This window comes from Macaca mulatta, chromosome 16 (genome assembly GCF_049350105.2).
Source record: "Macaca mulatta isolate MMU2019108-1 chromosome 16, T2T-MMU8v2.0, whole genome shotgun sequence".
Classification (NCBI taxonomy): Eukaryota; Metazoa; Chordata; class Mammalia; order Primates; family Cercopithecidae; genus Macaca; species Macaca mulatta.
Window position 1 is genome coordinate 74,535,391 of NC_133421.1, and position 26,077 is coordinate 74,561,467.

Below are 26,077 nucleotides of genomic sequence, written 5' to 3' on the forward strand. Positions count from 1 at the left end.
TTGACTTTTTGTGAGGTTGGGGAAGAATACTCATCTGCCTGCCTAGGATGAGGCATGCATAGAACTTTCCACTGACTTTAAACCATTTCCTGCTTCCAGCTTCACATCTTGCTTGCACCCTCAGAGATACCTGGTACCTTCAATTCCTGAGTCTTTCTAGAGATATGTGATATGAACTGGCTAGAATCATGCAAGGAATTGGTATCCGCCTCTGCAAATATTTTATATTCCACTTTCTCAGCTAATTAATCTACTCCAACTACTTTCCATTTCCCTGAAGTTTTTTTATACCACTTATTTGCTGTCTCCTGTTCTTTCTGCTCTTATAAATTTATGCTGTTTTTATTCCCTTACCCGCTGTGAACGGGGCTTGGGGACAGAGCAGAAATAAACATGTTTGTTCAATTCAAGCTTAAATTTTCATGCTTAAAAAGAAGACACAGTCCTTGAATGATTTTTATCTGATGCTAATATATATCCTGGGTGCATTCAGATTTCATGAAGCCTGGAGTTTACAGAGTCTGGGGGCTCCACTTTAAGAGCACAGAATTGGGTATTGACAGCCAATATTCAATTTAGAATGAGAAAATAAAATCATAAATTTTAACAAACTGCCAAAAGCTACAAACGTCATAACCTAATAATAATAATATTTGTTATGACAAGTTTTTTTCCAATTTGTTTCCAGATAAAAGTCACATAAGGCCAGGCATGGTGGCTCACACCTGTAATCTCAGCACTCTGGGACGCCAGGATGAGTGGATCGTTTGAGGCCAGAAGTCCAAGACCCACCGGGCCAACATGGTAAAATTCCCTCTCTATTAAAAATACAAAAATTAGCCAGGCGTGGTGGTGCACAGCTGTAATCCCAGGTATTAGGGAGGCTGAGGCACAAGAATCGCTTGAACCAGGGAGGCGGAGGTTGCGGTGAGCCGAGATCACACCACTGCACTCTGGCCTGGGTGACAGAGTGAGACTAGGTCTCAAAATAAATAAATAAAAAATAGAAGTCATATAACAGGAAAATCACTTTAAACTGTATAATTCAATAATTTTTAGCATAGTCACAGTGCTGTACAACCATCACCAATATCTAATTTCAGAACATTTCCATCACCCCAAAACAATGCCCATACCACCTGTTAGCAGTCACTCCCCATCTTCACTTCCCGGTCTCCTAGCAACCTGAAAATCTACCTTTTGTCTCTCTATGGATTTGCAGAGTGGAATTATACAATATGGCTTTTTGTGTCTGGCTTCTTTCAATCAACCTAATTTTTTGAGCTTATCCATACTATAGCATACATCATCAGCACTTTATTCCCTTTTATGGCTGAATAATATTCCATTGTATAGATATGCCATATTTTGTTTATCCATTCAGTTGACAGACATCTGAGTTGTTCCCACCCAACTATTTTGGCTGTTACGAATAATGCTACTATGTACAAGATTTTTTGTGAACATATATTTTCAGTTCTCTTATGTATGTACCTAGGAATGGAATTGCCAAGTCATACAGTAACTATGTTTAACTTTTTGAAAAACTGCCAAACTGTTTAGCAGACTGGTTGAACTACTTTACATTCCCACCAACAATGTATGAGGGTTCCAATTTCTCCACATCCTTGCTAACATCTGTCATCTTTCCATTATTACAGCCCTTCTAGTGGGCGTGAAGTAGTATCCCACTGTGGTTTTCATTTTCATTTCCCCAATGATTCATGATATTGGGCATCTTTTCATGAGTTTTTTGGCCATTCATTATGTCTTCTCTGGAGAACTGTCTATTCAAACCCTTTGCCCTTTTTTTTGAGATGTGGTCTCACTATGCTGCCCAGGCTGTTCTCAAGGGATCCTCCCACCTCAGCCTCTCAAGTAGCTCAGAGTACAGGCATGTGTCAACACACCTGGCTAGTTACCCATTTTTTAACTGGATTGTTTCTCCTTTTACTGTTGAGTTTTAAGAGTTCCTTATGGCTGGGTGCGGTGGCTCACACCTGTAATCCCAGTACTTTGGGAGGCCAAGGTTGGTGGATCACCTGAGATCAGGAGTTCGAGACCAGCCTGGCCAACATGGTGAAACTCCATCTCTACTAAAAATATAAACAGTAGCCGGACGTGGTGGCACACACCCGTAATCCTGGCTACTCGAGAGGCTGAGGCAGGAGAATTGCTTGAACCCAGGAGGTGGAGGTTGCAGTGAGACGAGACTGCATGCCACTGCACTCAGCCTGGACATCAGGGCCAGACTCCGCCTCAAAAAAAAAAAAAAAAATTAGCTGCACATGGCGGCATGCGCCTGTTGTAGTCCCAGCTACTCGGGAGGCTGAGGCAGAAGAATCACTTGAACCCAGGAGGTGGAGGTTGCAGTGAGCTGAGATCACGCTGCCGCAGCACTCCTGCCTGGGCAATAGAGCAAGGCTCCATCTCAAACAAGAGAAAAAAAAAAAGTTCTTTATATATTCTGTATACTAGACCCTTATCAGGTATAACTTACAAATATTTTCTCCCATTCTATGAGTTATCTTTTAGCTTTCTTGTTATTTTTTAATTTTTTATTTTTTAATTTTTTTTTTTTTTTGAGACGGAGTCTTGCTCTGTGCCCCAGGCTGGAGTGCAGTGGTGCGATCTTGGCTCACTGCAAGTTCCACCTCCCGGGTTCACGCCATTCTCCTGCCTCAGCCTCCCGAGTGGCTGGGACTACAGGCGCCTGCCACCTCGCCCGGCTAATTTTCTTGTATTTTTAGTAGAGACGGGGTTTCACCGTGTTAGCCAGGATGGTCTCGATCTCCTGACCTCGTGATCCGCCCGTCTCGGCCTCCCAAAGTGCTGGGATTACAGGCTTGAGCCACCGCGCCCGGCCTAGACACAAATATTTTTAATTTTGATAGAGTCTAGGCTAGGTGCAGCGACTAATACCTGAAATCCTGGCACTTTGGCAGGCTAAGACAGGAGGATCTCTTGAGCCCAAGAGTTCGAGACCAGTCTGGACAATAGAGTGAGACCTCATTTTTACAAAAATAAATAAATAAGATTTTTGTTTAAATTGACAGAATCCAATCCAAAGTCTTGTGTTTCTACCTTTTTTTTTTTTTGAGACAGAGTCTTGCTCTGTCACCCAGGCTGGAGTGCAGTGGTACGATCTTGGCTCATAAAATCTCCGCCTTCCAGGTTCAAGAGATTCTCCTGCCTCAGCCCCCCAAGTAAGTGAAAGTACAGGTGCCCGCCACCATTCCTGCCTAGTTTTTGTATTTTTAGTAGAGACGGGGCTTTCATTCATGTTGGACAGACTGGTCTCAAATTCCTGGCCTCAAACAATCCACTCATCTCGACCTCCCAAAGTGCTGGGATTACAGGCGTCAGCCACCCAGTCATCCATCTAAAAGTCTTATGGCTTTCTTTCATTGTTACATTGTTACATTAGTCTTTAATCCATTTTGAGTTAATTTTTATATATGGTATGAGATAGAGGTTCAACTTCATTCTTTTGCATGTGGAAATCCAGTTGGTCCAACACCATTATTATTATTTTTTTTCTTGAGATGGAGTCTCATTCTGTTGCCCAGGCTGGACTGCAATAGTGCGATCCTGGCTCACTGTAACCGCAGCCTCCCAGGTTGGCGATTCTCCTGCCTCTGCCTCCCTAGTAGCTGAGACTACAGGCACATGCCACCATGCCTAATTTTTGTATTTTTAGTAGTCAGAGTTTCACCATGTTGGCCATGCTGGTCTCAAACTACTGACTTCAAATGATCCGCCCACCTTGGCCTTCCAAAGTGCTGGGATTACAGGTGTGAGCCACAGCACTCGGCCCCAACACCATTTTTTAAAAAGACTAATCTTTCTCCATTTAATGGTTTTGGCACCCTTGTCCAAAAAAAAAAAAAAAAATCAACTGACCACAAATCTGTAAGTTTCTTTCCGGACTTTCAATTCTATTCCATTGATCTATATATCTCAATCTTTATACCAGTACCACACTTTCCCATGAGTTTTTTTTCTTTATCTTTTTTTTGAGACGGAGTCTCATTCTGTTGCCCAGGCTGGAGTGCAATGGCATGATCTCAGCTCACTGCAACCTCCACCTCCTGGTTTCAAGTGATTCTCCTGCCTCCACCTCCCAAGTAGCTAGGATTACAGGAACACGCCACCACGTATTTTTATACTTTTAATAGAGATGGGGTTTTGCCATGCTGGCCAGGCTGGTCTCTAATTCCTGACCTCAAGTGATCCACCCACCTCGGCTTCTCAAAGTGTTGGGATTACAGGTGTGAGCCACTGCGCCTGACCAATTTTTGTATTTTTATTGGAGACAGGGTTTCATCATGTTGGGCAGGCTGGACTCAAACTCCTGACCTCAAGGGATCTCCCTGCCTCAGCCTCCCAAAGTGCTGGGATTACAGGCGTAAGCTACCACGCCCAGCCTGTTGTTGTTATTGATGGCTTAGAAGAGTTTTCTTTTAGCACAGGACCATTATCAATAATGTTATATAAACTTTTAGGACTATAGTCAAACCTGGGAAAATTCTTAACAAGTCTCTTTCATATAAAGCTATAATAAAATCTTAAAGAATTTTCCCCAGACTGGCTTTTGACATCAAACCTTGTTTTTCCTCTATTAACCACACACTTTGGGTGCCAGATGCCACAGGGACACATTCATATTGCTAGACAACCTCTAGCTATGCAGGTTTATGTCACAATGCCCCATGAGTTAGCACAACAGACAGAGTATTCCTAGAAACCATTCCCATACTGGGATGGCTAGTAATACCTTGACTATACACAAAGAGGCTGTGAATCAATAAACATATCTTGCAAAAATCCAACTAAATATATCTGCGAGTCAATTTCCCCATAGCCAGACCACAAAAGTGCTCACAGCCATTCCAATGCCACTCAACATAAGGAAAAGTATAACAAAGGGGAAGTCAGGTAAAAAGACAGCAATCTTAGCTGACTGTGGTTTAGACGACTTACATTTGCAAATTCTTCAAAGATATGTGACCACCTACTGGCAATATTCTGTTTCTTGATCTGGATGCTGGTTATATACGTGTGTTCAGTTTCTGAAAAAATCTTAAACTACACACTTATAAAATTTATGAATTTTCTCATTCATATGTTATATACCAATAAAACTTTTTAAAAATTAACCAAGTAAATACATTGCTAGGGTCCCTTCCAGACCCTCAGATTGGGTCTTGAAAATTAAGCTTCAGGCTGGGCGTGGTGAGTCACACCTGTAATCCCAGCACTTTGGGAGGCTGAGGTGGGTGGATCACCTGAGGTCAGGAGTTAGAGACCAGCCTGACCAACATGGCAAAACCTCGTCTACTAAAAATACAAAAATGAGCCAGGCCTGGTGGTGCACATCTGTAATCCCAGCTACTTGGGAGGCTGAGGCAGGAGAATCACTTGAATCTGGAGGTGGAGGTTGCAGTAAGTTGAGATCGCACCATTGCACTCCAGTCTGAGTGACAGAGTGAGACTCCGTCTCAAAAAAAAAAAAGAAAAGAAAAAATTAAGGTTCATTAGTTTCAAAGAGATAATAGCAACTAGATATCATAAGATGTGGTGTCTAATACCAGCTATTCCTTGAACTACCCATGGGAGTCGAAGAAGACACATATGCCTCCCTAAGCAATTTTCTCACCTAAAATGGGGAAGTTTAAGCTAGACTATAAACTCTAAGACCCCTTTCCAGCAGTCATTCAAGAAATAACTTCCCAAGTACCCGTTAGTGTTTGGCATTACATTAGGTAAATGAAACATGCACACAATCCCTGCCTGCCCTGCGGGCGCTCCCCATCTAGTAGGGATTAAAACACAATGAGCAGCATGAGGTAAAAAACTAATCTGAATAAATATGGATTTCAGTTAATAAAAGTGTAACAATATTGGTTCATTAATTATAACAAATATACCATACTAACGTAAGATTAGTTAATAGGGAAAACTGGTCGCAGAAATACAGGAACTCTATACTATCTTCAGATTTACAGATCTTTAGATTTACAGGTTTTTCTATACATCTAAAACTATTCTAAAATCAAAAGCTTATTTTTAAAAAGACAATAAACAGGTAAATGAATATTAAAAGAAATTGTGTTCGGTTCTCAGAAGTTAACATGATATTATGGATGTAGAGACTACTTTAGAAAGACTAGCTAGGAACACTCTGAGATAATACAACTGACACAGAAAAATAAGAAGAAACAAGAGAAAGAAAATCGCTTCAAAAGAAAGTATATATATAAAGACCCTGAGGTGGAAAAGAGATTGGGTTTTCAAGAAATTAAAAGAAAATCCACGTGACCAAAGCATAATGAGCAAAGGAAAGCCCAGTCAACGGGGCAGATTATATAAGGTCTTGGATAAATAGTGTCTACTTCATTCAAAGTATAATGGAAAGACACTGGAGGGTTAAAGCAAGGAAGTAAAATAATCCAGTTTACTTTTTTCTTTTTTAATGCATGAAGCTACACTGTGGAGAATGGATTGTAGACGGGTTAAAGAAAAACAATGAGGCCGGACGCAGTGGCTCACACCCGTAATCCCAGCACTTTGGGAGGCCAAGGCAGGCAGATCACGAGGTCAGGAGACCGAGACCATCCTGGCCAACATGGTGAAACCCCATCTGTACTAAAAATACAAAAATTAGCTGGGCATGGTGGCAGGTGCCTGTAATCCCAGCTACTCAGGAGGCTGAGGCAGGAGAATCATCTGAACCAGGGAGTCGGAGGTTGCAGTGAGCCGAGATCGTGCCACAGCACTCCAGCCTGGCAAAAGAGCGAGACTCCATCTCAAAAAAAAAAAAGAAAAGAGAAAAATAATGCAGACCCTACAGGGAAGCACTAACATCCTTTTATTCTTAACCTTGAATTATAATATTTTTTCAATACAAAAATCATTCCAAAAATAATTCCAGAAAATTAAAGAATTAAGCTCTATAAATTATTTTATTCAGATAGCGTCTGCTTTCTTTTTACCAATCTGCTTCTCTATGACCTTTCTAATCCTTTACAAAAATAATTTATGGAGTTTACACTTTAATAAGCTATCGTAACTCTTCTAGAGGCTGTTGAAAATTTTTATGCCATTTGTTAAGTGCTCTGTAATAAAATTCCTGGAAATTCAAAGGTAGAACACAAAATAAATTATAAAAGCTGAAAATTTTTATCCATTAGATTAATATATCAAAGAATAAATAGTCCAACCCCCCCAAAAAAGACAAAAAGTAGTAGCACCTGCTGCCACTGCCAACACCTGTGACAATTTTTTAAATGACTGCAAATTCTTTGAAACTTCTTCTATCAAGATATGGGAGTTTATGTTCCCTCTCCTTGAATCTAGAATAGCCTGTAACTACCTTGTTTTGTAACCAATAGAATGCAGGTAGGACTTCCTAGGCTAAGTCAGAAAAGGACATGTAACTTTCACTTAGTTCCTTGGACAAGTCCTGTTGGTGCCCTGAGTCAGTCATGTTAGCAGTGTAGTTGCCCTAAAGCTGCCATAAACCAGTCCATGTAGAGACCACATGGAGGCTCTGACATGACCTGAAGCGAGAGATATGCCAAGTCACCCCCCAGCTATTCCAGTTCTAGCCACCATCTGAATAAACACACAACAGACTCTGGGCCAAAATGATGACCCAATTAAGCCCCTTGCCAAATCCCTGACCCACAGAAACCAGGAGATAATAAAACTATTAAAGTCTCACCCCAGCTGGAATGCAATAGCACGATCTCCGATCTCGGCTCACTGCAACCTCCACCTCCCGGATTCAAGCAATTCTCCTGCCTCAGCCTCCTGAGTAGCTGGAATTACAGGTGCATGCCGCCACACCCGGCTAATTTTTTGTATTTTAGTAGAGACAGGGTTTCACCGTGTTGCACAGGCTGGTCTCAAACTCCTGAGCTCAGGCAATCCACCCGCCTCAGCCTCCCAAAGTGCTGCGATTACAGGTGTGAGCCACCACACCCGGCCCTGGGGTCATTTTTTATGCAGCAATTCTAATAAGCCTTTTCTAGCAAATATATGATAATTCATGTAAATAATTGGGAGGAGGAGAAGAATCTGTTTGGTTAGCAATACAGGTCGATTTTCTAGCTTCCACGTACCTAAGGGATCTGGAAAAGCCATGTAATATAATAACTCACAGAAAGCAAAGTACATTCTCCCTAAAGTCAACATAATTGGCCTTATAATTTCTACAGATTCTTTACCTGCATCATGATTCCTCTATAGCAAAAGAGAATGGATAAATATATTTATCAGGCCACTGAGTAGTCAAACCTGCATCATGATTCTTCCATAGCAAAAGAGAATGGATAAATATATTTATCAGGCCACTGAGTAGTCAACTGAGAGCCTTATACCATATAATCCCACTAAATACAGTAGTTATTTATTATGGCCTAAATTAATCCCTGGCTTCTCCTGAAACAAAATGAGCGAGTCATTTATTGCAGAAGCATCAAAACTACCAAACAAAGCAAAAATTAAGTTTATTCTCTTTTGAATCAAGAGTTATCACACATTACCACTAAGAAGGACAGGCCTTTTAAATTATGTTTATCAGCCATCCCTTTCTAAAACTTTTATTCATTTAATTAACAGATCTATTAAGCACTGTGTGTATGCAAATATTAGTATGAATGATTCTACAGCTATAAAGAAGTTCACAGTGCTATGGGGAAAACCTTAACCAACCAATTTTAAGTTGAATTTTACTTATTTATTTATTGAGACAGGGCCTTCCTCTGTCGCCCTAGTTGGAGTACAGTGGCACACCCAGGACTTACTGCAGCTTCGCCTCCCAGGCTTAAGAGATCCTCCCACCTCAGCCTCCCTGGTGGCTGGGACTACAGGCATGCACCACCATGCCTGGCTAATTTTTTTGTATGTTTTGTAGAGATGGAGTTTCACCATGTTATCCAGGCTTAAGTTGAATTTTACCCTTTATTTTTTACTTTGAGATAGGTTCTCACTCTATCACCTGGGCTGGAGTACAGTGGCACCATCACAGTTCACTGCAGCCTCAACTTCCTGGGCTCCAGTGATCCTCCCATCTCAGCTTCCCAAGTAGCTGGGATCACAGGCACGCCACCATGCCCAGCTAATTTTTGTTTTTTTGGTAGAGTCAGAGTTTCGCCAGGCTGGTCTCGAACTCCTGAGTTCAAGCAATCCACCTGTGTTGGCCTCCCAAAGTGCTGAGATTACAGGCATGAGCCACTGCACCTGGCCTTAAATTGAATTTTAAATCGATATATTAAGTAATATAATGAGAAGTATGCTAAAGTAATATAGGAGAATAAATAAGGGTGTGCTAGATGTTTTGTTTTCTATTTACTCCTCCAGATCTATTCTCCATCCTTTACCCTATGCCCTAGGAGGCTGCTGTCATGTACCACATAAACTGGGCTCCTTTGTTCTCTGGCTTTAAATTGGGTTTAATAAATGAGAAGCAACAATCAGGGTCTCTCTGGACTCCTACAACTACCCTCTTACTTTGCCCTTGCTGGGCCAAATATGGTGCAACTTCCTAGCATTGCTAGTCCCTAGGTGCTGCACTATTCCTTGCTGGATTCCTGTAACCCTTCCCATACCATTGTAAATACTCCCTTCATTACACTCTTTGACCTAAAGTAAGAGTGTTACTTGTTTCCTATCAGGATACTAATAGAGAGGAACACCTAACTCAGCCTGGGGAAGCCCGGGAAGAATTCTCAGAGGAGATAATGCTTCAGCTACGTTTTTTGTTTGTTTTTTGAGACTGAATCTCAATCTGTGGCCCAGGCTGGAGTGCAGTGGTGTGATCTCAGCTCACTGCAGCCTCTGCCTCCTGGGTTCAGGCGATTCTCCTGCCTCAGCCTCCTGAGTTGCTGGATTATAGGGGCGCACCACCAAGCCTGGCTAATGTTTATATTTTTAGTGGAGATGGGGTTTCACCATATTGCCCAGGCTGGTCTCAAACTCCTGGAGTGCAGTGGTACAATCTCGGCACACTGCAACCTCTGCCTGCTGGGCTCAAGCCATCCTTCCGCCTCAGCCTCCCAAGTAGTTGGGACTACAAGTACGCACCACACACCAGGCTAATTTTTGTAGTTTTTGTAGAGATGGATTTTCGCCACGTTGCTCAGGCAACCCACCTGCCTCAGCCTCCAAAGAGCTCGGATTTCAGGCATGAGCCACTGTGCCCAGTCTCAGCTATGTCTTAAAAGTGGAGGACCAAGCATGGTGGCTCACGCCTGTACTCCCAACAATTTGGGAAGCTAAGGCAGGAAGATCAATTGAGCTTAGGATTTTGAGACCAGCCTTGGCAACACATCAGAACCTCATCTCTACTAAAAATAAAAATTAAAAAAAAATTAGCCAAGTATGGTGGCATGTATCTATAGTCCCAACTACTCAGGAGGTTGAGGCAGGAGTAGTACTTGAGCCTGGGTGGTCCAGGCTGCAGTAAGCCCTGATCAAACCACTGCACTCTAGCCTGGGTGACAAGAGCAAGACTCTGTCTCAAAAAAAAGGAAAAAAAATGCTGAGTAGCCGGGCACGGTGGCTCACGCCTGTAATCACAGCACTTTGGGAGGCTGAGACAGATGGATCACCTGAGGTCAGGAGTTTGAGACCAGCCTGGCCAACGTGGTGAAACCCTGTCTCTGCTAAAAATACAACAATTAGCCAAGCGTGATGGTGGCAGACACCTGTAATCCCAGTTACTCGGGAGGCTGATGAAGGTGAATCGCTTGAACCCAGGAAGGGGAGGTTGCGGTGAGCCAAGATCACGCCATTGCACTCCAGCCCAGATGAGAGTAAGACTCCATCTAAAAAAAAAAAAAAAAGATTCAGGGAACAAATTTTGTCAGATAAAAGGTGCTCATTTCACTTTCACTGGTTCAGATTACCTACAAAGATACCTTGGCAGACACAGTGGCTCATGTCTGTAATTCCAGCTACCAGGGAGGCTGAAGTGAGACTACTGCTTGAAACCCAGAGTTCAAGACCATCCTGGGCAACAGTGAGACCCAGTCCTTAAAAACTTTTTTTCTCAATTAGCCGGGCACAGTGGTGAGTGCCTGTTGTCCTAGCTACTCAGGAGGCTGAAGCAGGAAGACTGCTTGAGCCTAGGAGTTCCAGGCTATAAGTGAGCTACGATCATGCCACTGTACTCCAGCCTGGGCAACACAGTGAGACCCTATCTCTCAAAAAAAAAAAAAATCTCATTAGTAATTAAATGACACAATAAATGAGAATATCTTAAAACCATAGAGCTCTGAAAAAAAAATGTTGAATTATCTTCCTAACATTGACAGACTACTTACATGTGACTTTCCTTAGATGATAATCCAGAAACAGATTTTATTCCAGTGAATGTTAGTGATCTTCATTTTGTTAAGAAGCAAAATTTGCAGAGTGTAGTAAAATAGTTCTATCCATCAAGTCAAATATTGACAAATGATACTTCAGTTCTGTATCTTTATAACTTAATGTTGTTGAACTTACTAAGGTATAAATGTTAGTTAATTCAATAATGACATCACAAAGAGAGATCTTATTTGTTTCAACTGAGGTCCCTGGGATCACGAAAGCCTATTTTCAATTTCATCATTCTTTAATTCACAAGTGGCTCACACATGTAACTCCAGCATTCTAGGAGGTCAAGATGGGAGGACTGTTTGAAGCCAGGAGTCTGAGACCAGCCTGGGCAACATAATGAGACTCCATTTCTACAAAAAATTTAAAAATTACACCAGCATGGTGCCACATACCTATAATATCAGCTACTCAGGAGGCTGAGGCAGGAGGATCACTTGAGCCCAGGTAGTCAAGGCTATAGTGAGCCATAAGCCTGAACGACAGAGTGAGACCCTGTTTCAAACAAAAACAAAAACAAAAAACAAAAAACAAAACACACACACACAATTTATTGAAGTACTATGTATCTAGTACTGTGTTAGAGATGGTATTTTGAATGTATCAAATGCCGTTTTACTTTTAAGGTTTTTTTCCATCCTTCTTTCCTTACAAAAATTCCCCACGTTCAACTGTAAAAAATCTCTATCAACCTTATTTATGGTATTAGATTCACATAATTCTGAATACTCTTACCAACCAATCAGAAAAGAAGAACTTTTCTTCTTCACTGAAGGAAGAAAGTTACATGTAAAGCCTGATGACACAAAAATCACGAAAATAAAAACAGAACTAATTACTAATGTTTGCAGCTCTACTATCTACTCCTACAACATGTAGCATTTAAAGAGTTTACATAAGAAAGCTCACACTAAAGTATGATTTTTCATTAGACATTGGAGTCAAATTTTCAGTTTCTAACTCTTCAACACCATTTATTCCAAGTACACTCATTTAAACTTTGGGTTTCAGTTTTACAGGTTTTTACATACCCTGACATCTATCAGTGCAAAAATACCCCCATCTACTGGCAAGAGGTGACGCTACAGGCTACTTTTGAAAGTGCCAGCATGCTACAGGGGAATTTATCGAGTCATAAAGACTTCATCCAAACAGCTCCCCCATCTACAACCCAACTCCCAAAATCCTGAGCCATCCAAACGATTCCCCAAAGCTCTTCTACTTCTTACCAAACACTGGGGAATGGAAGGAACAGAGAAGTACAGTTAATCGGTTAAATGTCTGCCATATTAAGATAAAAATTGTTTATAAAAATATATTTTTAAATATTTAAAATATTGAGGCCAGGTGCAGTGGCTCATGCCTGTAATCCCAGCACTTTGGGAGGCTGGAACGGGCATATCACTTAAGATCAGGAGTTTGAGAAACAACCTGGCCAACATGGTGAAACCCTGTCTCTATTAAAAATACAAAAAATTAGCCAAGCATGGTGGTGCATGCCTGTAGTCCCAGCTACTGGGAAGGCTGAGGCGGGAGAATTGCTTAAACCAGAGTGGCAGAAGTTGCCGTGAGCTGAGATTGCACCACTGCACTCCAGCCTGAGTGACAGAGCGAGACTCCGTCTCAAAAATAAAATATTGAAAACATTTGATTAAAATACTGAAATATAAATACCTAATTATATTTCATTATATGAATACTTCATGATATGCTGATATTCCAAGGTATACAAGACATTTATGCCTTTTTTTTTCTTGCCTAGCTAGGATTTCAATCCAAAATGCTTACTTTAAAAGACATGTATCATTTAAACAAATACATATTAATCATTATTAATGCTGTACCTGCTCTTATAAAATATAATTGGTTTTGACCAATTTCTTTAAAACAAAATCTGTGGTCAAAAATGACAAAGTATGTCTACAAAAAACTTTACACCTTTAACAGTATCTTTCATGTACATTCTTCCATCATATTGCTAAAATAAATAAGACTTGCCTTTTTTTTTTTTTTAAGACCATGTCTAGCTATGTTGCCCAGGCTGGTCTTGAATTCCTGGGCTCAAGCGATCCTCCAGTCTCAGCCTTCTAGATAGCTGGGATTACAGGCACACACCATCACACTTGGGTTTTTGTTTTTTGGCTTTTTGGGGGTATTTTCACACCTGGTTTTAACACTGTCATTTTAAGCATGCATTTATAACTAAAGGGACAAGCACAGAGAAAATAAGTGATTTGTTTAGATGCAAAAAGCTTATACGTGGCATAACTAGGATACGAACCCACATTTTCTGCCTCCAATTCTATACTCTCCACAACATTCTGACTACCTCTCATAAAACTACCTGTCATAAAATGACCAGGTATGGTGGCTCATGCCTGTAATCCCAGCACTTTGGGAGGCCAAGGTGAGTGGATCACTTGAGGTCAGGAGTTCGTGACCAGCCTGACCAACATGGTGAAACCTCGTCTCTACTCAAAATAAAAAATTAGCTGGGTGGAGTGACAGGCCCCTATAATCCCAGCTACTGGGGAGACTAAGACAGGAGAACTGCTTGAACCCGGGAGGCTGAGGTTGCAGTGAGCAGAGATCACGCCACAGAACTCCAGCCTGGGCAATAGAGTGAGACTGTGTCTCAAAAAAAAAAAAAAATTACTAAGTATATCTTACATAGAAAATAAGATCTACATTATGGATTTCTGCTTTGTGACAGTGTCCAGGAATGCACGGTGGTTTAAAAAAAAAAAAAAAAAAAAATCTGCTGACTGGGCGCGGTGGCTCATGCTTGTAATCCCAGCACTTTGGGAGGCCAACATGAGCTGATCACCTGAGGTCAGGAGTTCAAGAACAGCCTGGCCAACATAGCGAAACCCCGTCCCTACTAAAAATACAAAAATTAGCTGGGCGTGGTGGTGGGCACCTGTAATCCCAGCTACTTGGGAGGGTGAAGCAGGAGAAGCGCTTGAACCTGGGAAGTGAAGCAGGAGAATCGCTTGAAACTGGGAAGTGGAGGTTGCAGTGAGCTGAGATCGTACCATTGCACTCCAGCCTGGGTGACAGAGCAAGGCTCTGTCTCAGAAATATATATATTTTTGTGTGTGTGTATATATACACATATGCTTACATTTCAATAAAATTAAGTTTCTTCCTTTCTTTTGCCTTGTAGAAAAAAAATATACACATAAAGCTGGGTGTAGTGGCTCACACCTGTAATCCCAGCACTTTGGGAGGCTGAGGCAGGTGGATCATTTGAGGTCAGGAGTTCAAGACCAGCCTGGCCAACATGGTGAAACCCTATCTCTACTAAAAATATAAAAATTACATGGGCATGGTGGCATGTGCCTGTAGTCCCAGCTACTTGCGGGGCTGAGGCAGGAGAACTGCTTGAACCTGGGAGGTGGAGGTTGCAGTGAGCCAAGATCCTGCTACTGCATTCCAGCCTGGGTGACGGCAAGACTCCATCTCAAAAAAAAAAAAAAAAGAAAGAAAAGAAAGAAAAGAAAAGAAAAGAAAAAATACACACATAAAATAATGCAAGTAAAAACAGGCCAGGTGCAGCAATGACTCAGGCCTGTAATCCAGCACTTTGGAAGGCCAAGGCAGGGGATCACTTGAGGCCAGGAGTTCAAGACCAGCCTGGACAACACAGTGAGGCCCCATGTCTACAAAAAAATTTAAAAAATAAAAAAATTAGTTGGGCGCAGTGGTGCACGTTTACAGACCCAGCTATTTAGAATGCTGAGGCAGGAGGATCATCTGAGCCCAGTTCAAGATTGCAGTGAGCTCTGATTATGCCACTACACTGCAGGCTGGGTGACAGAGACCCTGTCACAAAAATACTAATACAAGCAAAAATGATAAATACTCATAACCCAACCCACACTAACACACCAATCACCTCCCTTCTTTTCTGTGGCCACATTTTAGATATGTTTATTCTTTATATCCTACCTTTTCCAAAAATGATTTGAGGGGACTGCTGGTAAACAGGTAAATTTTGTTAAGTCCTGGTTGTTGCAATCCTCTTTCATCACATCAGTAAGAGATGAAAAAGACTAATAATTAAGAAATGTAAGGTTCATAACAGAAATTCTGAAAGGAAAACTACAGGGCCCAATCTAGGCTTTTTCTGATTTCTTATATCTCCATTCATGGTACCACATAATAAACATAATATCTGTCACAGATCAAAATTGATAAATACTTATTGGTTGAACAAATTAAACAATGGCTCCAAAGTATTATAAGATCCTAAATCAAAGACTCAATTTGTTTGAAAGCTACTTTATTTTAAAGCTATAGTAATCAAGACAGCATAGTGTTAAAAATAAACTTAAAGGGTAGAATCATAAAGAAAACAGAAGAGAGTCCAGAAATAGAATTCTATGTATACTGTTAACTGATTGTTTGTTTTGAGACAGAGTCGTGCTCTGTCACCCAGGCTGGAGTGCAGTGGCGTGATCTCGGCTCACTGCAACCTCCACATTCTGGGTTCAAGTGATTCTCTTGCCTCAGTCTCTCGAGTAGCTGGGATTACAGGCGACTGCCACATACCTGGCTAATTTTTTATTTTTAGTAGAGACGAGGTTTCACCATGTTGGCCAGGCTGGTCTAGAACTCCTGACCTCATGTGATCCTCCTGCCTCGGCTTCCCAAAGAATAGGCATGAGCACCTGGCCTGTCAACTGATTTTCTACCAAGGTGCGAAGACAATTCAATGGAGGAAACAAAAGTATTTTCAACAAATAGTGCTACAAAAATGGAATATCCATATGAAAATCATGACCCTTACTTTTCACAGCATATTAAAAAATTAACTTGAAAATAAGTTTAAATGTATGAGTTAAAATTATAAATAATGCGGAAGAAAACACAGTTCTAAAATCTTTAGAACTCTGGGTTAGAAAAAGACTTAGGACTCAAAAAACATGAACCACAAAAGAAAAAAATGGTTTCATCAGCATTCAAAACTTCTTCTCTTTGGGACATCTTTTAGGGGAGCAGGGGGAGCAATGGTCTAGGAGAAAATATTTGCAAAGTATACATCTCATAAAAGGCCTACAACCAGAATTAAATAATTCTCAAAACTCAACAAGAAAACAATCCAATTTTAAAACATGAACAAAAGATTTGGATATTCACCCACGATTACATGGACAATAAATAAGTTAATTAAAATATGCTTAAAACTGTAGGTTATAAAGGAAGTAAAAATTAAAGTACAATGAAATATCTGTACCTACCAATTAGAATGGCTAAAATCAAAGACAGACAATACCAAGTGCTGACTAGGATGGGGAACTACTAAAATTCATACAAAGCTGGTTGGGGAACTACTGAAACTTATACAATGCTGGTAGAAATGCAAAATGGTACAACTTTGAAAAAAAAAAAAATTTTTTTTTTTTTTGAGACAGGGTCACCCACGCTAGAATGCAGTGGTGTGAGCACAGGTCACTGCAGCCTTAACTTCCCAGGCCCAATCAATCCTCCATCAGCTTCTCGGGTAGCTGATACTACAGGCATAGGCCACCACACCTGACCAATTTCTGTATTTTTTGTAGAGACAGAGTTCTGCCATGTTGCCCAGGCTGGTCTCAAACTCCTGGGCTCAAGCAATCCGCCCAGATTTTTTAAAAGTTAAAATGCATACTTTCCGTATGATGCAACAATTCCACTCATTTACCCAAGGGCAAGAAAAACATGTTCACAAAGAGCCATGTACTCAAATGTTTATTAGTAATGGCCAAAAACTGGAAACAACAAATGTCCGCAGATATTTACAAACGGATAAACAAATTGATGTACAATGCAATATTCCTTAGGAATGAAAAGGAATGAAGTACTGATATTCAGCATGGATGGATCTCAAAAGCATCATGCTAAAAGAAGCCTCACCCAAAAGACTGCAGACAGTACGATTCCATTTACACAAAATCCTAGAAAAGGCAAAATTATAGTGACCGAAAACAGATCAGTGGTTGACAAGTTCCGGGTACTGAAGAAGACAACTGGAGATGAAGAGGTAAGAGGAAATTTTTGGGAAGAAATGGAAAGAGCACTGCATGATTGCAATCATGCATGCGGTAATTCCTCCCTTAAAATGAATCATCAAGGTTTATTTAAAAATTTAAACTTTATGTCTGCTATCAATTTTCGTGTAAAACCAAACCAAACTGCCAATCAAACTTAAGATTATCTTTTGACACATTTTAATATAATATCAAATGTGGTTTTAAAAAAAGGTAGTCAACGCCATCAGAAGCTATTCTAAAACAGTCGGTCTGAAACTATTCTTGTCCAGAAGATTGCTCATATTTAAAAAAATTTTAATGAAATAAAATTGCTCACTTTCTTCAACTACTTATATGTTAGATAGAAATCCAAGAGAAAAGAAAAATTTTAAGTGTTAACATTCAACTGTAACAAGTACCAAACACTGATACCTAAAAAACTAGCCATCAGCTGGGCGCGGTGGCTCATGCCTGTAATCCCAGCACTTTGGGACGCCGAGGCAGGTGGGTCACCTAAGGTCAAGAGTTCGAGACCAGCCTGACCAACACGGAGAAACCCTGTCTCTACTAAAAATACAAAATTAGCTGGGTGTAGTGGCACATGTCTGTAATCCCAGGTGCTCGAGAGGCTGAGGCAGGAGAATCGCTTGAACCCAGGAGGTGGAGGTTACAGTGAGCCGAGATGGTGCCATTGCACTCCAGCCTAGGCAACAAGAGCAAAACTCAGTATCAAAAAATAATAATAATAAATTAATAAATATAGAGATGAGGTCTCACTATGTTGCCCAGGCTGGTCTCGAACTCCTGGGCTCAACTGATTCTCCCACCTTGGCCTCCCAAAATGCTGGAATAACAGGCATGAGCCACCACGCCCAGCCATAATTGTTCTAATCAAGCAAAAATACATATAACTGCATTCCTAAATACAAGCAATAACAAGGATTAGAAAACACAATGTAAATCACACAAATATAAATTATCTGAAATTAAATTCAAACACAGGAAGAAAATTATAAAACTATCCTGAGCAATATGGGCCAAAGCTTAAATAAATGTAAAAACATAGCATGCTCCTGGGTGAGAAAACTACACAAACTTAGATATCTCTTTTTCCCAAACTAAAGCAATTCTAATGATAATCCCCATGAAATGTCTTTTTTTTTTTTGAGACACAGTTTCACTGTCGCCCAGGCTGGAGTGTAGTGGCATGATCTCGCCTGCAACCTCCACCTCCTGAGTTCAAGCGATTCTCATGACTCAGCCCCCCCAGTAGCTGGGATTACAAATATGTGCCACCACGCCCAACTAATTTTTGTATTATTAGTAGAGACAGGGTTTCACCATGTTGGCCAGGCTGGTCTTGAACTCCTGACCTCAGATGATCCACCTTCCTCAGCCTCCCCAAAGTCCAAGGATTACAAGCATGAGCCACCACGCCTGGCTCCAATGAAATTTCTTATTAAGCTTAACAAGTTTAATATTTATGTGGAAGAAAAAAATAAAAATAGCAAAAAAAAAAAAAAAAATTGAGAGGCCAAGGCAGGCAGATCACTTGAGGTCAGGAGTTCGAGACCAATCTGATCAACATGGTGTAAGTCCGTCTCCACCCAAAAAAAAACCCAAAAAAAATTTAGCTGGGAGTGGTGGCATACACCTGTAATCCCAGCTACTAGGGAGGTTGAGGCAAGAGAATCACTTGGACCCAGGGGTCAGAGGCTCCAGTTAGCCAAGATCACACCAATATGCTCTAGGCTGAGTGACAGAACGAGATTCCACCTCTTAAAAAAACTGGCCTAGTGAGAATATTAAACGAAATTATAAAGCTACAATAATGAAAACAGTATGGCACTGAACAAGAGATATATCTGACAATCATAATTAACATAACTGAAAAGATACTACATCACTGTGGAAAGGAAGAATTGGTTAATAAATAATGACAAGATGGCTAAATAGCAATTGAAGGGGAAATAGTTTATTAAACCATTTTTAAAAAACATTAAATATAAAGCACTTATTTATCAAACTTCTTGAAAAATAAGGCCTTCCAAGTATAGAACAGGAAAAACAAAACAAAAGTTGGACAGATTTTGAATCCTAAGATAACACATTTCTACATATCCAAACAATGACCAATATTAAAAGACAAATAATTCACCATGGAAATGTTTGCAGCAAATATGACAACAGATTAATATATTTGTAAGTCTCAGGTAGATCAATAAGAAAAGCACTAAGGCTCTAACATAACTAGGACAAGGCCAAACAAGTCAATGAAAATAAATATGATTAGTAAACAGGAAAATATTCTGCTTCATGAATGTTTAAATGGCACATGCCACAAAATTAGCAAAAAATTTAAAACGCAATTAGCTAATGCTTATAACAGAATAGTAAAAAGGGACATCTTTATTTACTGCTGCTCTAAATAGGCCCAACTCTTTTAAGAAGCAGTCTAAAGGAAAAATTAAACACGAAACCTTAAAAATATCCACACACTTGACCTCAGTAATACTATTTTTATGGAAGCATCCTAAAAAAAAAAAAAAAATTCTTTTAAAAAAATCAAAGTTACCTACACCAAGATGTTTACAGTAATTATTTGTAATAAAAAATATGGAAATAAATATTCAAACAAGAAAAAAATCTGAACGACTGTTGCTGTTGAATCTTCTTAACCAGTTATCCTAAAACCAGTCTTCACGGCTCCCATTCCAGTCCATCCTCCATACTGCTCCCAGATTGTGTCTAAACAGCATATATATCAAAGCTTAAAATCCTGCAATGGTTCCCACCACCTTAAAAAAAATAAACATCTTGGCAAACTACAATAAGGTCCTAACTAGGTTGGTCCCTGTCTAGAGCCTCACCTCTTGCCACTCACACCCAATGCATTAGCCATAAAGAACACATGCAGAACTATTCTGAACGCTTTATAGCTCTCCAGCATTCATTAAATAAAATGCCAAAAAGGTCTTAATCCATGCTCACACAAGGATCCTAACTTCATGGCACTTAAAGCATAGGAACAATAAACGCCCATCAGTGGGTTAGGTCTGATACTAGAAGAAGAGTTTCTTAGAGTCACAGAGGACAGTTCAACTCAGGTCAGGGAAGGTTCTAGGGATAACAGTAATCTTTGAGTTGAGCCTTAAAAGATGGGCAAGTATTGCTAGGGGCGAGGGCGATTCCAAGTGAACAGAATGTGTCAATTTTATTTTTCCACACAAATTCTAATAAACTTGTAATAAGCTTTCTAGACAACTTTGGTTGTGACATGTACTTCTCCAACTTTCAGTTTCTCCTACTACTTAGAGCTACTATGAAAATTAAAAGTGGTAATAGATATGAACTTAACACAGCATCTGGCACTTAAACTTTCAATACATGTCAATCACACAGAAACATGTACAATGCTGATTACAATGGCGTATTTCAAGGGTTCAGCATTCTTAGACAAAGAAAGTATCAGTAAACAAAAGTGAAGACAAAGAGAAAAACTAGTAAGAACAAAGTTAAACAAACGACCTATCACCATTTAGCCAGGGTGAAATACTTCTCTCTACAAGCCCTAATGAGATCCTCACGTTACATATTACAACAAAACAATAATTTATACTCATTTTATATTGAATCATGAATAAAACATTAAGTTCTACTAAGTATGGTCTATTTGAAAAGAGGAGGACATACTACATCTTTAAGACTCTCACCAAAAAAGGCTAAAATAGGCCAGGCGTGGTGGCTCAAGCCTGTAATCCCAGCACTTTGGGAGGCCGAGACGGGCGGATCACGAGGTCAGCAGATCGAGACCATCCTGGCTAACACAGTGAAACCCCGTCTCTACTAAAAAAAAAAAAAAAAAAAAAAAATACAAAAAACTAGCCGGGCGAGGGGGCGGGCACCTGTAGTCCCAGCTACTTGGGAGGCTGAGGCAGGAGAATGGCGTAAACCCGGCAGGCGGAGCTTGCAGTGAGCTGAGATCCGGCTACTGCACTCCAGCCTGGGCAACAGAGCGAGACTCCCTCTCAACAACAACAAAAAAGGCTTAAAATAGGCCAGGCATGGTGGCTCACACCTGTAATCCCAGCACTTTGGAAGGCTGAGGCAGGAGGATATCCTGAGCACAAGTTCAAGACCAGCCTGGGTAACCTAGAGTAACCCCATCTCTACCGGAAAAAAAAAAAAAAAAGTAAAAAAAAATTAGCCAGTCACGGTGGTGCATCTCTGTAAGTCCCAGCCAGTTGGGAAGCCAAGGTGGGAAAATCACCAGAGCTGGGTGGTCAAGGCTGCAGTGAGCCAGGATCGCTCACCACACACTGTTGCCACTTCACTCCAGCATGGGCAACAGAATGAGACTCTGCCTCAAAAAAAAAAAAAAAAAAAAAAGGTGAAAATAAAAATCTTGTATGCCTAAGTATGACCCTTCATTAATCTTTAAAACTAAGTTATGTTAAATGAGATGTCAGTATGTTATGATAGTAATAGCTCAACCAACAAGAAAAAAGTGAAAGTGATGACTAAAATACACAGATTTTATTACGAATACCAAACTACAAAAAGGACCTTAGCATGTTCTACTGCCTGCCTGAAGAGGGTTAGACTAGAAGACAGAATTTAAGAGAAAAGGAAGGAGCTGAACTACATGGGCTCCCTCCTCAGAAACCAAGAAAATAAAATGAATTGGGGACATTCAAATCACTAACACCTGTAGTATATAAAAGTCATCATGGGCCGGGTGCAGTGCCTCACACCTGTAATCCCAGCACTTTGGAAGGCCAAGACGGGTGGATCACCTGAGGTCAGGCATTTGAGACCAGCCTGGCCAACGTCGCAAAACCCCGTCTCTACTAAAACTACAAAAAAAATTAGCCAGGTGCGGTGGTGGGTGCCTGTAATCCCAACTACTCGGGAGGCTGAGGCAGGATAATCGTTTGAACCCAGGAGGTGGAGGTTGCAGTGGGCCGAGATCGAGCCACTGAACTCCAGTCAAGAGTGAAACTCCATCTCAAAAAACATGGTCATGGTGTATAGGCATCATGGTGTACAGGCACACTTAAAAACCTGTGAAACAGAACAAAGCTGTAATTTTTAAAGCCTTGAATCGATCAAATATGTAGTGAAATAGGATTAAGATGCTAGCATATCTAAAGGGAAATTTTTAAAGTTAAATTTCCTTACATTATAGACAAGATTAACCTCCTTATTGCCAAGGACTTTGAAATTAATAACATGAGAAGCAGCATACAAAAACATTAAATGCATAAAAAGGTCTGAAATAAATGTTCTGGAGGAGTAATGTTATTCTACTTCTCCATACCCAAGAATTTAAAATATTAGAAATTACACTAAACTGCTTTTTCTAGCCTTTGGTTTTCAGAAACAATAATGGTGTAAAAAATTATCCCAAAGTTTTTACTGTAAAGAATATTTTTCTATCCAAACCATTGTAAGAAAAGCCTGTATCAGATAGTCATATGACACAGAAATTATACATTTTGTAATAAATTTGTTATAGAAATAGTAGTTGAAGTTGATAGTGTTACCATACAGCCCATTTCAATGATCGTATGTTAATGTGTCATAAAGAACAGAAGTAGCGGCCGGGCGCGGTGGCTCACGCCTGTAATCCCAGCACTTTGGGAGGCCGAGACGGGCGGATGACGAGGTCAGGAGATCGAGACCATCCTGGCTAACACGGTGAAACCCCGTCTCTACTAAAAAATACAAAAAACTAGCCGGGCGAGGTGGCGGGCGCCTATAGTCCCAGCTACTCGGGAGGCTGAGGCAGGAGAATGGCGTGAACCCGGGGGGCGGAGCTTGCAGTGAGCTGAGATCCGGCCACTGCACTCCAGCCTGGGTGACAGAGCGAGACTCCGTCTCAAAAAAAAAAAAAAAAAAAAGAACAGAAGTAGCTTGATGGATGAAATCGGATTCTAACCCCCAGTTGCCTGAGGAATCTAAAATTTGGGATCAAATTATTAAATTAGCCCCACCTTCTTAGCATTGACAAATACCAAACAGTTCACTGATGGTGGTTTTAAGAATAATATGTGGAAAGGTCTAATATCAATTGTGGGCAGAGATCTCATGGTTCAAATATTTCCTCTTGTTCAGAAAGAGAGTGTGTGTATGAGTGAGTGTGTGAGTGTGTGTATGTGTGAGTGTATGTGAGTGTGTGCGCGCGTCACCATGTAAGAAATGTTTATACCTTTCAGTAAAGGGGCAATTCCACAATAAGGTTATTATCAACTAACTAAAGTTTATACAACATCTTGAAATCAAAGGTACTCTATAAATTTAAAATACTAATATGGTATTAACTTAAAGCAAAGAATAATAATTTTAAAACACCTTATAGCCCAAGGGTATTGTAAACCAAATATAAATTCACTGTGAGATCTGTCTTTTTTTAAGTGATTTTTTTTCCTCTATTAGGGAACCCAGATCTAAATGAACTGTTAAACACTTAGTCTAAAGGTACGCCAAACATTTCTTAAGGTCTTAACAAAGAATCAACTTTTTTTTTAAACAAAATGAGGCCTAGGTTAAATATTTTATTTGGCTTCTCAAGATGGACTGAGAAGTTGGGCACCAGCTCCAGACCAATTCCTGGACGCACATCAAACACAGCCCCGTCATTTATCCAGTCAGTCAAAACAATCTTTTCCATCTAACCCTTTAATGTTTATGTCCTAAAAAGCTGCTAATTGAATCCAGCTCTTGAGATCTATTTGCTAAAATCTATACCATCTAATTTGTAAATGATGAACAAAAATGGAAAAAAAAAATGTTAACTTTCCTGGCAAAACAGAAGAGACTCCACTGTAACCAAAGAAGGAAGGACAATGTTTTTAATATTTGTCAAATTTTGAGAGAAAACGATTCAGAGACAAATAGTTGTAAGAAACTCAGAGTACCTCAAACTGTTTTTACTATTAAGAGGACACAGGGTATTTAAAACTCCTCAGAAAAACCTGAAACAAAATCACTATAAATGTAGTGCAATATTCCCTCTTCCCCTAAAATATAAGCATAATCTTTCCTCTTAACAAACTTTAATTATAAATTTTTATAACGTATCATAGGTAGTACGGAAACCACAGATAAACACTTTAAGATCTACTGAGTCATACTAAAAACCTCAACTAACTTTATTTGAAGAAAATCAAAATCCCTATTTTTTCCCTCATCTATATAGCCCAGAGGAAAGTAAATGGAAACAGCCAATTTCTGATGCTTTCTGCACACCTGGGATCACATGTTCTTTCCACGATCACTGACTCCAGATAGCAACAGCAACAGATAAACTCGAAAGCAACAAAGATCCCCTATAAAGGTTTCCATTGTCTCCTCCCAATATAAGGACACTGAATGGGGGACAGCGGGGGAGAAGTGGGAATACAAGTATCCTGCAATCCAGGTTTTTCATTAAGAACCACTCAGTTAATGATTCCTTGCAATTTTCCCTAGGGAAAGGAAAACTGTCATGAAGGTAATATATTATTTAAATTGCAGCCAACATACATTCAAGCTAAATTCTCAAATACCAAATTCACTGCAAGGTTTCACCCAGCAAGTTCAGCCAGTGGACTGAGATGTGTCACATAAGCATTCAACTACAAAATTAGTCCAAATAAATCTCAAAGTCTAGTGTGGGCAAACATAATTACAGTTGATTCGTACACGTGCACGCACACACAAATCCTCTACGGAAAATTATCTTTCTCACCACTCACCCGAATATAAACGTGGACAATTTATCAGGGGTAAATGGTGAAGGTAGGATAACGACGTGATTTCAATTCCTTTTCAAACCAAATACAAGTGCTCCTAAAACGGGGGTGGCATGTCCATGTAAGAATACCAAAAATGGCACTGTAAGTAAAACGTACCTGTAATATTAAAGATTTCATGCACCTGGAATCATAAACACTTTGTAAGTGTAGTCTTCTATCTGACAACCCCTCCGGACATACTTTTCCATTTAGAAAAAGGAAGGGGGAGGGTGGGGAGAGTAACAGAAAGTTTGCTCTAAAGTTTGTATGAGGACATACTTAGAAATGTACCCCCTCCCTCCCCCCAAAAAAGTGTGTTTTTAAAGCAGGTCGGGAGTTAGAAGTGAGACACGAGTTCTGCGGCCTACAAGGAACAACCCCAAACATGCCACCCTACAATCAGACACTTCCAAAACACAGTGTACAATGAGCCCGAGCCGTCGGATCAGACAGGCACACCGGAAAAGTCAACCTGTCTCCTCTCCTCAGAGAGACGTGAGTTCAAGGTGTGTGGCCCCGGCAGCGGTGGCCGGCGGCGGGGAGTAAAGGTTTTTCATGCGGGCATAAGTGGGTGTGCAAGGTAACAACCCGGGAACACACACGCACACCCTCCCGTTAAGCGCTCCATCTTTAAGGAGTGTTTACTGCGCGCAGTCAGCAACCGGATTCAATAATCCTCGCCACGGGAGCTCTTCATCCCCTTCACGATCCCACCTGGGCGGTAGCCCAGGGGCTGCTCCCCGAGACCCGGGAGGCAGCGTCGGGCTCCTTGACCAAGACTTTCCGACCTGAAATCCGCCTGCGATGCGAACCGGTGTATCCTCCCCTCCACAAAAGACCACCCCCACCCCCCGCCCCGAGTCATCCTCGGCTTTTTAAAGAATGCCCAAGCCGTAGCAAGTG

The 26,077-nt window shown here is 40.6% G+C and overlaps 1 protein-coding gene and 1 long non-coding RNA gene across 5 annotated transcripts in view; both read right to left on the reverse strand.

Moving 5' to 3' along the window:
- The window catches only part of SMURF2 (SMAD specific E3 ubiquitin protein ligase 2), a 118,806-nt gene that overhangs the window by 92,060 nt on the left and 669 nt on the right, over nucleotides 1-26,077 (reverse strand). The gene's annotated exons all lie outside the window — the stretch shown is intronic.
- LOC144335879 (uncharacterized) lies at nucleotides 1,784-14,863 on the reverse strand. The gene is made up of 3 exons (XR_013407079.1): nucleotides 14,562-14,863; nucleotides 2,986-3,480; nucleotides 1,784-2,067 (listed from the first exon to the last, which is right to left on the reverse strand). It is a non-coding gene; the product is annotated as an uncharacterized LOC144335879 (long non-coding RNA).